The sequence below is a fragment of the Triticum dicoccoides genome, chromosome 6A (genome assembly GCF_002162155.2).
Source record: "Triticum dicoccoides isolate Atlit2015 ecotype Zavitan chromosome 6A, WEW_v2.0, whole genome shotgun sequence".
Classification (NCBI taxonomy): Eukaryota; Viridiplantae; Streptophyta; class Magnoliopsida; order Poales; family Poaceae; genus Triticum; species Triticum dicoccoides.
In genome coordinates, this window is record NC_041390.1 from 345,525,806 (window position 1) to 345,540,138 (window position 14,333).

The following is a 14,333-nucleotide window of genomic DNA, read 5'->3' on the forward strand; positions in this document are numbered from 1 at the left end:
GGCGCGCCCTAGGGGGGGGACGCCCCCACCCTCGTGAGAAGGGTGTGGGCCCCCTGGTCTTCATCTTTGGCGAGGATTATTTATTATTTATTGTAAGATACCCGTGGAGTTTCAGGTCATTCCGAGAACTTTTGTTTTCTGCACATAAAACAACATCATGGCAATTCTGCTGAAAATGGCGTCAGTCCGGGTTAGTTCCATTCAAATCATACAAGTTAGAGTCCAAAACAAGGGCAAAAGTATTTGGAAAATTAGATATGATGGAGACGTATCAGTGGCTCCTGAAGAACTGTCGCGATCTCCACCAGGACAGCGTGATGCCTGGCCTCCTGAGCCGCCAGAATGCTCCGCAAGTGGCGCTGCAAGGTGACAGCCGCGTTCGGCAGGCCGAGAGGCATGCAAATGTAGCTGTGAGGGGGACCCTCGCACCGCCCAATGATACTTCCATTTTGCATCATGCTTTGATACCGATATTTATTGCATTATGGGCTGTTATTACACATTATGTCACAATACTTATGCCTTTTCTCTCTTATTTTACAAGGTTTACATGACGAGGGAGAATGCCGGCAGCTGGAATTTTGGGTTGGAAAAGGAGCAAATATTAGAGACCTATTCTGCACAACTCCAAAAGTCCTGAAACTCCACAAAAGTCAGTTTTGGAATATATTGAAAATATTGGGCGAAGAAAGCACCAGAGGGGGGCCACCCACTGTCCACGAGGGTGGAGGGCGCGCCCCCTGCCTCGTGGGCCATCTGGAAGCCCCCCGATGCCCATCTTCTGGTATAAGGTGTCTTTTTCCCTGGAAAAAATCATAAGGAAGCTTTCAGGACGAAGCGCCATCGTCTGGAGGCGGAACCTTGGCGGAACCAATCTAGGGCTCCGGCGGAGGTGTTCTACTGGGGAAACATCCCTCCAGGAGGGGCAAATCGTCACCATCGTCATCACTATTGATCCTCTCATCGGGAGGGGGTCAATCTCCATCAACATCTTCACCAGCACCATCTCCTCTGAAACCCTAGTTCATCTCTTGTATCCGATCTTTGTCTCAAAACCTCAGATTGGTACCTGTGGGTTGCTAGTAGTGTTGATTACTCCTTGTAGTTAATGCTAGTTGGTTTATTCGGTGGAACATTATATGTTCAGATCCTTTATGCACATTAATACCAATATGATTATGAACATGAATATGATTTGTGAGCAGTTACGTTTGTTCCTGAGGACATGGGAGAAGTCCTGTTATAAGTAGTCATGTGAATTTGGTATTCGTTCGATATTTTGAAGAGATGTATGTTGTCTTTCCTCTAGTGGTGTTATGTGAATGTCGACTACATGACACTTCACCATTGTTTGGGCCTAGGGGAAGGCATTGGGAAGTAATAAGTAGATGATGTGTTGCTAGAGTGACAGAAGCTTAAACCCTAGTTTATGTGTTTGCTTCGTAAGGGGCTGATTTGGATCCATATGCTTCATGCTATGGTTAGGTTTACCTTAATTCTTCTGTCGTAGTTGCGGATGCTTGCAAGGGGGGTTAATCATAAATGGCATGCTTGTCCAAGGAAGGGCAGTACCCAAGCATCGGTCCACCCACATATCAAATTATCAAAGTAAAGAACGCGAATCATATGAGCATGATGAAAACTAGCTTGATGATAATTCCCATGTGTCCTCAGGAGCGCTTTCCTTTATATAAGAGTTTGTCCAGGCTTGTACTTTGCTACAAAAAGGATTGGGCCACCTTGCTGCACTTTGTTTACTTTTGTTACTTGTTACCCGTTACAAATTACCTTATCACAAAACTATCTGTTACCGATAATTTCTGTGCTTGCAGAGAATACCTTACTGAAAACTACTTGTCATTTCCTTCTGCTCCTGTTGGGTTCGACACTCTTACTTATCGAAAGGACTATGATAGATCCTCTATATTTGTGGGTCATCAAGACTCTTTTTTGGCATCGTTGCCGGGGAGTGAAGCGCCTTTGGTAGGTGGAATTTGGTAAGGAAAAAATTATATAATGTGCTGAAATATACTGTCACTTGTTACTATGGAAAATAATCCTTTGCGGGGCTTGTTCGGGGTATCTTCACCCCGACCAGTAGAGCAAAGAGTTGCTACTCAACCAACTGAACCTACTGAAAATGTTTACTTTGAAATTCCTTTGGGTATGATAGAGAAACTACTAGCTAATACTTTTATAGGAGATGGAACATTACATCCCGATATGCACCGAATCTATGTGGATGAAGTTTGTGGATTATTTAAGCTTGCAGGTATGCCCGAGGATGTTATCAAGAAGAAGGTATTCCCTTTATTTTTGAAGGTAAAGTCATTGACATGGTTTAGGCTATGTGATGATATTGGATCATGGAACTACAACCGATTGAAATTGGAATTTCAGCAGAAGTCTTATCCTATGCATCTGGTTCATCGTGATCGTAATTATATATATCATTTTTGGCCTCGCAAAGGAGAAAGTATCGCTCAAGTTTGGGTGAGGCTTAAGTCAATGTTATACTCATGCCCCAATCATGAGCTCTCAAGAGAAATTATTATTCAATTTTTTATGCTCGGCTTTCTCTCAATAATCGCTCCATGCTCGATACTTCTTGTACTGGTTCTTTTATGATGAAGACTATTGAATTCAGATGGGATTTATTGGAAAGAATTAAACGCAACTCTGAAGATTGGGAACTCGACGAAGGTAAGGACTTAGGTATAACACCTAAGTTTGATTGTGTTAAATCTTTTATGGATACCGATGCTTTTTGTGAATTTAGCACTAAATATGGACTTGACTCTAAGATAGTAGCTTCTTTCTGTGAATCATTTGCTACTCATGTTGATCTCCCTAAGGATAAGTGATTTAAATATGATCCTCCCATTGAAGTAAAAGTAGTTGAACCTATTAAAGTTGAAGAAAAGACTATCACTTATAATGTTGATCCTATTGTTCCTACCGCTTATATTGAGAAACCACCTTTCCCTGTTAGAATAAAGGATCATGCTAAAGCTTCAATTGTGGTTCGTAAGAGTAATGCTAGAAAACCTACACCCTCTGAGCAAATTAAAGTTGAACCTAGTATCGCTATGGTTAAGGATCTCTTGGTCGATAATATTGATGGGCATGTTATTTACTTCTGTGATGAAGCTGCTAGAATTGCTAGACCCAATACTAAAAATAAACATAGACCTGTTGTTGGCATGCTTGTTGTTTCTGTTAAAATAGGAGATCACTGTTATCATGGATTATGTGATATGGGTGCTAGTGTCAGTGCAATACCTTATACTTTATATAAATAAATTATGCATGATATTGCACCTACTGAGATAGAAGATATTGATGTTACTATTAAGCTTGCCAATAGAGATACTATTTCACTAGTTGGGATTGTTACAGATGTTGACGTCTTGTGTGGGAAAATTAAATATCCTACTAATTTTCTTGTTCTTGCTTCCCCACAAGATGACTTTTGTCCCATTATATTTGGTAGACCTTTCTTGAATAATGTTAATGCTAAGTTACACTGCGAAAAGGATATTGTTACTGTTGGTTTAGGGGATATGTCTCATGATTTTAATTTTGCTAAATTTCATAGACAACCCCATGATAAAGAATTGCCTAGTAAAGATGAAATTATTGGTCTTGCTTCTATTGCTGTGCCTCCTAATGATCCTTCAGAACAATATTTGCTAGACCATGAAAATGATATGTTTATGAATGAAAGAAGGGAAATAGATGAAGTATTCTTTAAACATGGACCTATTTTGAAACACAACTTGCCTGTTGAAATTCTAGGAGATCCTCCTCCACCCAAGGGTGATCTCGTGTTTGAGCTTAAACCATTACCTCATACTCTTAAATATGCTTATCTTGATGAAAAGAAGATATATCCTGTTATTACTAGTGCTAACCTTTTAGAGAAGGAATAAGAGAAATTATTGAAAACTCTAAAGAAGCACTGTGCTGCTATTGGATATACTCTTGATGATCTTAAGGGCATTAGTCCCACTCTATGCCAGCACAAAATAAAATTGGAGAAAGACGCTAAACCGGTTGTTGATCACCAACGACAGTTAAATCCTAAGATGAAAGAAGTGGTATGAAATGAAATACTAAAGCTTCTAGAGGCAGGTATAATTTATCCTGTTGCTGATAGTCAGTGAGTAAGTCATGTCCATTGTGTCCCTAAGAAGGGAGGTATTACTATTGTTCCTAATGATAAAGACGAATTGATCCCACAAAGAATTGTTACAGGTTATAGAATGGTAATTGATTTCTGCAAATTAAATAAAGCTACTACAATGGATCATTACCCTTTACCTTTTATTGATAAAATGCTAGAAAGATTATCCAAACATACACATTTTTGCTTTCTAGACGGTTATTCCGGTTTCTCTCAAATACCTGTGTCGAAAGAGGATCAGGAAAATACCACTTTTACTTGCCCTTTCGGTACATTTGCTTATAGATATGTGCCTTTTGGTTTATGTAATGCACCTGATACCTTTCAAAGATGTATGACTGCTATATTCTCTAAATTTTGTGAAAAGATTGTTGAGGTTTTCGTGGATGATTTCTCCATGTATGGAACTTCTTTTGATGATTGCTTAAGCAACCTTGATCGAGTTTTGCAGAGATGTTAAGATACTAATCTTGTCTTGAATTGGGAGAAGTGCCACTTTATGGTTAATGAAGGTATTGTCTTGGGGCATAAAATTTCTGAAAGAGGTATTGAAGTTGATAAAGCAAAAGTTGATGCTATTGAAAAGATGCCGTGTCCTAAGGACATTAATGGTATAAGAAGTTTCCTTGGTCATGCCAGTTTTTATAGGAGGTTCATTGAAGACTTCTCAAAAATTTCTAGGCCTCTGACTAATCTCTTACAAAAATATGTTCCTTTTGTCTTTGATGATGATTGTGTAGGAGCATTTGAAATACTGAAGAAAACCTTGATTTCTACACCTGTTGTTCAGCCACCTGATTGGAATTTACCCTTTGAAATTATGTGTGAGGCTAGTGATTATGCTACAGGTGTTGTTCTAGGACAAAGAGTTGATAAGAAATTAAATGTTATCCAATATGCTAGTAAAAATCTAGACAGTGCCTAGAGAAATTATGCTACTACTGAAAAGGAATTTTTAGCAGTTGTATTTGCTTGTGATAAGTTCAGACCTTATATTGTTGATTCTAAAGTAACTGTTCACACTGATCATGCTGCTATTAAATACCTTATGGAAAAGAAAGATGCTAAACCTAGACTTATTAGATGGGTTCTCTTGCTACAAGAATTTGATTTGCATATTACTGATAGGAAGGGAGCTGAGAACCCCGTTGCAGACAACTTGTTTAGGTTAGAAATATTCTTGATGACCCACTCCCTATATATGATAGTTTTTCTGATGAACAATTAGCTGTCATAAATGCTGCTCGTACTGCTCCATGGTATGCTTATTATGCTAATTACATTGTTGCTAAATTTATACCACCTAGTTTCACATACCAGCAAAAGAAAAAGTTTTTCTATGATTTGAGACATTACTTCTGGGATGACCCACACCTTTATAAAGGAGTAGATGGTGTTATTAGACGTTGTGTACCTGAGCATGAACAGGAATAGATCCTATGCAAGTGTCACTCCGAGGCTTATGGAGGACACCACGCTGGAGATAGAACTACACATAAGGTATTGCAATCCAGTTTTTATTGGCCTACTCTTTTCAAAGATGCCCGTAAGTTTGTCTTGTCTTGTGATGGATTTCAAAGAATTGGTAATATTAGTAGACGTCAAGAAATTCCTATGAACTATTCACTTGTTATTTAACCATTTGATGTTTGGGGCTTTGATTATATGGGACCGTTTCCTTCCTCTAATGGGTATGCACATATTTTAGTTGATGTTGGTTACATTACTAAGTGAGTAGAAGCTATTCCAACTAGCAGTGCTGATCATAACACCTCTATTAAGATGCTTAAAGAAGTTATTTTTCCGAGGTTTGGAGTCCCTGGATACTTAATGACTTATGGTGGTTCACATTTTATTCATGTTGCTTTTCGTAAAATGCTTGCTAAGTATGATGTTAATCAAAGAATTGCATCTCCATACCACCCACAGTCTAGTGGTCAAGTAGAACTGAGTAATAGAGAGATTAAATTAATTTTGCAAAAGACTGTTAATAGATCTAGAAAGAATTGGTCCAAGAAACTTGATGATGCATTATGGGCCTATAGAACTGCATATAAAAATCCTATGGGTATGTCTCCATATAAAATGGTTTATGGAAAAGCATGTCACTTACCTCTCGAACTAGAACATAAGGCATATTGGGCCATTAAAGAGCTGAATTATGATTTCAAACTTGCCGGTGAGAAGAGACTATTTGACATTAGCTCACTTGATGAGTGGAGAACCCAGGCCTATGAGAATGCCAAACTGTTTAAAGAAAAAGTTAAAAGATGGCAATACAAAAGGATACAAAAGCGTGAATTTAATGTAGGTGATTATGTTTTGTTACACAACTCTCGTTTAAGATTTTTTGCAGGAAAACTCCTCCCTAAATGGGAAGGTCCTTACGTTATCGAGGAGGTCTATCGTTCCGGTGCCATAAAAATCAACAACTTCGAAGGCACAAATCCGAAGGTGGTGAACGGTCAAAGAATCAAATATTATATCTCAGGTAATCCCATAAATGTTGAAACCAATGTTATTGACACCGTAACCTCGGAGGAGTACATAAGGGACACTTTCCATAACGTTTTAGACTCCGAAAATAATAGGTATGTGGTACGGTAAGTAAACTAACTCCAAAACAGTCCTAACAGCAATTTTTCTCTGTTTTGGAATATTTAAGAAAATAGGAAAATAAGAAGTAGTACGGAAAGGACACGAGGCATCCACGAGGGTGGATGGCGCGCCCTACCCCCATGTGCACGCCCCTGCCTCGTGGGCACCTCGTGTGCCCACCGGACTCTGTTTTCTTGCACGATATTTCTTTTGGTCGGTAAAAATTCATTATATAGTCTCCTGAAGGTTTTGACCACCGTACCACGATGAAATCCTCTGTTTTTGTTTTGACTTGTTTCTGCCGCAGATTAGATCAAGATGTCTTCTCAAGAGTCAGTCGGGGAGAGCCGGGTATCTCAACCGACACCGTGGCCAAAAGCAAACAGTGATGCCGATCACTTTGGGCGATTAACTGAGGAAGAGATGGAGGTCGACTTGAAAAGTATAGATGCCATGGAGGAAGATCAAGAAGTCACCTCTCTTCTCCAAGCCAGATTTATGATGGAGGAACTCTAGAGCTCAGCAATTCCAAATTCGGTCATCCCTCCCAATGCTAGATTTCTTTCTTATGAAAATATGAAAAAGAGGGTTACTTGTTCTCCCGCAGCTATGCAACATCCATGGGTGAAAGAAGCTTTAGCCTCCGCGGGTAAACTCCAGAAGGAAACAATTGATCTTAAGCAGCAAGTCAATAAGCTCGAGGAAGAGAACCGTATCCTAAGGGGCATCATCGCCAAAAATATCACATCACTACCTCCGAAGAAAGAGACATTAACACATGGGTATGGGCACTCCCCTTGGCAACTGCCAAGCTTGGGGGAGGTGCCCCGGTATTGTATCACCATCATACTTCTGTCTTTACTATTTTTCTTAGTTCGATCCTTTTGGTTATATCTTGATCTAGTAGAATAAAGTTTAGTATGATCTAGATTTGAGTTTTTGTTTTTATCCTTATCTATGTAATCGAGTCCGTGAGATATATATAATAAAGATTAGTCTTGAGTCGAGCTTGGTTATCTTGCTATGATCTTGAGGGGATAAAAGAAAAAAGAAAGAATAAAAATAAATAAAGATATCATATTGATCTTATGGAGAGTAATGACTTCACATATAAAGAGTATGATGTATAAAAGTTGTTGAGAGTTGACAAACATAGTTTTGGTCATCGTTGCAATTAATAGGAAGTAATAAAGAAAGAGAGGTTTTCACATATAAATATACTATCTTGGACATCTTTTATGATTGTGAGCACTCATTAAAATATGACATGCTAAAAAGTTGATGTTGGACATGGAAGACAATGTAATGGGTTATGTTTTCTTATATGCAAAATAAATTATATTGTCATGGATCATCCAACATGTTGAGCTTGCCTTTCCCCCTCATGCTAGCCAAATTCTTTGCACAAAGTAGAGATACTACTTGTGCTTCCAAATATCCTTAAACCCAGTTTGGCCATGAGAGTCCATCATATCTACCTATGGATTGAGTAAGATCCTTCAAGTAAGTTGTCATTGTTGCAAGCAATAAAAATTTCTCTCTAAATATGTATGATCTATTAGTGTGGAGAAAACAAGCTTTATACGAGCTTGTGATATGGAAGAAATAAAAGCGACAGACTGCATAATAAAGGTCCCTATCACAAGTGGCAATATAAAGTGACATTCTTTTGCATTAAGATTTTGTGCATCCAACCATAAAAGCACATGACAACCTCTGCTTCCCTCTGCGAAGGGCCTTTTATTTTTGTCTTATACGTTATACAAGAGTCATGGTGATCTTCACCTTTACTTTTTACACTTCATCCTTTGGCAAGCACTATGTGTTGGAAAGATCCTGATATATATATCCAATTGGATGTGGGTTTTCATAAAGCATTATTGTTGACGTTACCCTTGAGGTAAAAGGTTGGGAGGCAAAACTATAAGCCCCTATCTTTCTCTGTGTCCGATTAAAACTTCATACCCATAAGTATTGCGTGAGTGTTAGCAATTGTGAAGGACTAAATGAGAGTTGAGTATGTGGACTTGCTGAAAAGCTCTTATATTGACTCTTTCCGGTGTTATGATAAATTGCAATTGCTTCAATGACTGAGATTATAGTTTGCTAGTTTTTCAATGAAGTTTCTGATTCATACTTTACATTGTGCATAAATTGTTACTTCAGCATAAGAAATCATATGAAATATATATATATGTTGCTATTCTAAGAATGATCATGATGCCCTCATGTCCGTATTTTATTTTATCGACACCTCTATCTCTAAACATGTGGACATATTTTTTAATATCGGCTTCCGCTTGAGGACAAGCGAGGTCTAAGCCTAGGAGAGTTGATACATCCATTGTGTATCATGCTTTTATATCGATATTTATTGCATTATGGGCTGTTATTACATATTATGTCACAATACTTATGCCCTTTCTCTCTTATTTTACAAGGTTTACATGAAGACGGAGAATGCTGGCAGCTAGAATTCTGGGTTGGAAAAGGAGCAAATATTAGAGACCTATTCTGCACAACTCCAAAAGTCCAGAAACTCCATGAAAGTCAGGTATGGAATATATTAAAAATATTGGGCGAAGAAAGCACCAGAGGGGGGCCACCCACTGTCCACGAGGGTGGAGGGCCTGCCCCCTACCTTGTGGGCCACCTGGAAGCCCCCCGATGCCCATCTTCTGGTATAAGGTGTCTTTTGACCTAAAAAATCATAAGGAAGCTTTCGGGATGAAGCTCCGCCGTCTCGAAGCGGAACCTTGGCAAAACCAATCTAGGGCTCCGGCGGAGCTGTTCTCCCGGGGAAACATCCCTCTGGGAGGGGGAAATCATCACCATCGTCATCACTATCGATCATGTCATCAGGAGGGGGTCAATCTCCATGAACATCTTCACCAGCACCATCTCCTCTCAAACCCTAGTGCATATCTTGTATCCAATCTTTGTCTCAAAACCTCAGATTGGTACCTGTGGGTTGCTAGTAGTGTTGATTACTCCTTGTAGTTGATGCTAGTTGGTTTATCCGATGGAATATTATATGTTCAGATCCTTTATGCACATTAATACCCCTCTGATTATGAACATGAATATGATTTGTGAGTAGTTACGTTTGTTCCTGAGGACATGGGAGAAGTCTTGTTATAAGTAGTCATGTGCATTTGGTATTCGTTTGATATTTTGATGAGATGTATGTTGTCTTTCCTCTAGTGGTGTTATGTGAACGTCGACTACATGACACTTCACCATTGTTTGGGCCTAGTGATGGGGTTATGTACCTAGGGTAGGGTCATGGACCTGATCCAAGTAACTTACCCCAAGACATCCTTAGAAGAGGTCGCCTTCTAGTCGACCAACGAAGATTCACTCGACTGGCCTGAAGGACTCGACCACGAAGACTCACTCGACCACCAGGAGGTCAAGAGGCACTCTGCTCTGCAACGGCCTGTAATCAAGTAGACTTTATGATAGTAAAGGCCTTTATGTGGGGCGTTACCAGTAACGCCCCAGACTTAACTCACCTTAAACCCTCTCCTACGTGGGCTGGCTGGGGTTCTGGCGCACTCTATATAAGCCACCCCCCTCCACAGGCAGAGGGGTTCGGCACCTTGTAGTTCATACACTCATAATCCACTCGACCGCCTCCGGGCTCCAAGACGTAGGGCTGTTACTTCTTCCGAGAAGGGCCTGAACTCGTACATCCTTTGTGCTTACAACCTCTCCATAGCTAGGACCTTGCCTCTCAATACCTACCCCCCACTCTACTGTCAGGCTTAGAACCACGACAGTTGGCGCCCACCGTGGGGCCGGTGTTTTAGCGATTTTGTGGAGAAGTTGCAATTCTTCCAAGTACTTTCATCATGGTGTCTGCTGGAGTTTTGGTAGAGGGTCAAGAGATCCGTCTCGGCACTCTCACCTTCATCGCCGACGACTCCGCATGGCTCCAGGAGGCTCCACTCGACGTAGACGCGCTCCCCGTCCGCGGTGCGACACATTTTCGCGCATGTGTCCGCGGCGTTCTGCTGCGGCAACCGTCGACCCAGTATCGGTCGGCTCCTCCATCATCCACCCTCCCGGTCTCCCGCCAGCGCAAGCGCTCAGGCCGGTCGAGGCTTCAGCGATGGGTGAGTCACGCGGTGGCTCGCCAATCGGCCACTACCCAAGTTGCGGCAATCGAGCCCAACGAATCTCTCTACGGCTTGTTCGATCAGTCGACTGGCTCCGTAGGGACTGCATCCGAGTGTGGAAGCAGTGATCCAGCGGCGGAAATCTTGATGGTCGACGGGCCCCACAGCCCTCCTGGCTTCGCCCGTGGTGGTGGAGCAGGTGACGGCGGCGACCCTGCACGAGGCTACGAAGAGTACCAGCCCGAGCCACTCGACTCTCTGCAAAGAGAAGAGCTTCGCCGCAGGAATGAGGATCCCCTGCGTATTCCCATCGCAGGAGAAACCCCCGAGGCTCGTGCCTTGGAGGAGGCACGTCTGGCCAATTTGGCCGAGCGCACTCGGCTGGAGAACCTTCGGCGAGCACTCGATGAGCGCGCGCGGCAACGAGTTCTCGACACCAGTCGACGTCAACTCTTCCCGCCGACTCAGGTATATCGAACCCCAATTCAGAATTTAGCAGCTGCGACCCGTATAGCAGAGTCCATCCAACCTTCGCAGTCGGAAGCTGGCAGAGGTTTGCTGCAGATCAGGGATCTGCTCCGGGCAGCGGGAGATCAGAATTCAGCCGTGTCTCAGTCGTGCAACAGAATTCACAGTCGATCCGTCACTGTGAATACGGTTCAGTCGGCTCACAGCCCCAGATCGCCTCCGCGGCGCGAAGGGCGTGAGAATCGGCGAGATCAATATGGCGACAGACTCGACCGAGATGATAGGCGTCGAGTGCCCTATTCCCCTCCGAGGGGTGGGTCTTACGCTCCTCGGCAGCCAGATGATAGGCGTCAGTACAGTACAGGACGTAGGGTTCCAGTTGACCCCAGAGAGCCAGGCTTCGACGCGCGATCCATTATCGTGCAAGGGTTGGTCGACCGGAACAGAGCCCATCGAGGCGCACTCGACAGAGATGTACCCACAAGCAGTCGAGTGCATGTTTCTGGTCCTGAATGTTTCAGCAGAGCTATCAGAGCCGCAGTTATTCCCCCCAATTTCAGGTTGGCAACAGGAGTCAACAAGTTCACTGGTGAGTCTAAGCCTGAAACTTGGCTTGAAGACTACCGAGTGGCAGTTCAGATTGGTGGTGGGAACGACGAGGTAGCCATGAAGCATTTACCCCTCATGTTGGAAGGTTCTGCCAGGGCATGGTTGACTCAATTACCTCCTAGCAGCATTTACACTTGGGAAGATCTGTCCCGAGTGTTCTTCAGAACGTTTGAAGGGACTTGCAAGCGACCAGCTGGATTGACAGAGTTGCAAGTCTGCGTGCAGAAGGCTAGTGAGACTCTCAGAGAGTATATTCAGAGGTGGATCACTTTGCACCACACTGTGGAAAATGTCTCTGATCCTCAGGCAGTATGCGCCTTCAAAGACGGCGTCAAGAACAGAGAACTGAGTTTGAAATTTGGTCGAACCAGTGACATGACTTTGAGTCGGATGATGGAGATTGCTACCAAGTACGCCAATGGCGAAGAAGAAGACCGACTCCGAAGCGGCAAGCACAAGCCGAGTCAGTCGGAAAAGGGAAACACCAGCCGGAAACAGAAGCGGAAGGCTGAACCGGCAGCTCCTGGAGAGGCTTTGGCCGTGACTCAAGGAAAGTTTAAGGGGAAACCAAAAGGATCCTGGAACCCCAAGAAGGTGAAGGATAAAGAAGGGAACGACGTGTTGGATATGCCATGTCACATTCACACGAAGAAAGACGAAGAGGGGAATATCATTTACCCAAAGCACACCACTCGCCAATGTCGACTCCTGATCCAACAGTTTCAGGGAAAACAGTCTAAGGACAAGGAGAAGGAGTCGGACAAGGCTGAAGACAAAGAGGACAGTGAGGGAGGATATCCGCATATCAACTCCACTCTGATGATCTTTGCAGATGTGGAAAGCAGAAGTCGACTGAAAGTGATTAACCGAGAGGTGAACATGGTTGCCCCAGCAAAGGTAAATTATCTGAAGTGGTCTCAAACACCCATCACATTCGACCAATCTGATCACCCGACTCATATTGCCACCCCTGGGAGGCAAGCTTTGGTGGTCGATCCAGTTGTCGAAGGCACTCGACTGACAAAGGTGCTGATGGATGGTGGAAGTGGGCTGAACTTGTTGTATGCTGACACGTTGAAAGGTATGGGCATTCCGATGTCCCGACTGAGCACTAGTAACATGAGCTTCCATGGAGTTATACCAGGGAAGAAGGCCGAGTCACTCGGCCAGATAGCTTTGGACGTGGTGTTTGGTGATTCGAAGCATTTTCGCAAAGAAAAGTTGACGTTTGAGGTCGTGGATTTTCAAAGTGCATATCATGCCATTTTGGGGAGACCAGCCTATGCACGGTTCATGGCTCGACCATGTTACGTGTACCTCAAATTGAAGATGCCCGGTCCCAAAGGTGTGATCACTGTCACCGGTGATAGGAAAAAGGCAGAGGAGTGCTTCCAGAAGGGCTCCAAGATTGCCGATTCCCAAGTGACAGCGGTCGAGTTCGAAGAATACAAGCAAAACGCAGATCCGAGTGACTTGCTGCGATCCAAGAAGCCCGCCACAGAGTCTGCATTCCAGTCGTCCGGTGAGACGAAGCCTGTTCACATTCACCCGACCGACCCCGAAGCAGCTCCGACCCGCATCTCTACAACACTCGACCCAAAATAGGAAGAAGCGCTCATCCAGTTCCTCCGTGAGAACTGGGACATTTTTGCATGGAAGCCCGCTGACATGCCAGGTGTTCCCAGGGGACTGGCTGAGCATCGCCTAAGAGTCGACTCGTCTGCAAAACCAGTCAAAGAGCATCTTCGGCGGTCCGCCGTCTAGAAGAGAAAAGCCATCGGTGAAGAAGTGGCTCGACTGTTGGCGGCAGGATTTATCCGAGAGATATACCACTCTGAGTGGCTCGCTAATGTCGTCATGGTCCCTAAGAAGGACAAGTCGCTCCGAATGTGCACTGATTTCAAGCACATCAACCGGGCCTGCCCGAAAGATCACTTTCCTCTCCCTCGCATAGATCAAATTGTTGACTCGACCGCGGGATGCGAGAGGTTGTCTTTTTTAGATGCTTACTCCGGGTACCACCAGATCCGTCTGTACGGGCCCGATGAGGTAAAAACAGCTTTCATCACTCCATTCGGGTGCTTCTGCTATATCACCATGCCATTCGGCCTCAAGAATGCCGGAGCCACATTTATGCGAATGATTCAGAAGTGTCTACTCACTCAAATCAGTCGGAATGTGGAAGCTTATATGGATGATATTGTTGTCAAGTCACGAAAAGGTTCCGACCTGCTCGCTGACCTCGCCGAAACATTTGCCAACCTCAGAAGGTATGATATCAAGCTCAATCCATCAAAGTGCACATTTGGAGTTCCTGGTGGCAAGTTACTCGGTTTTCTCGTTTCCGAACG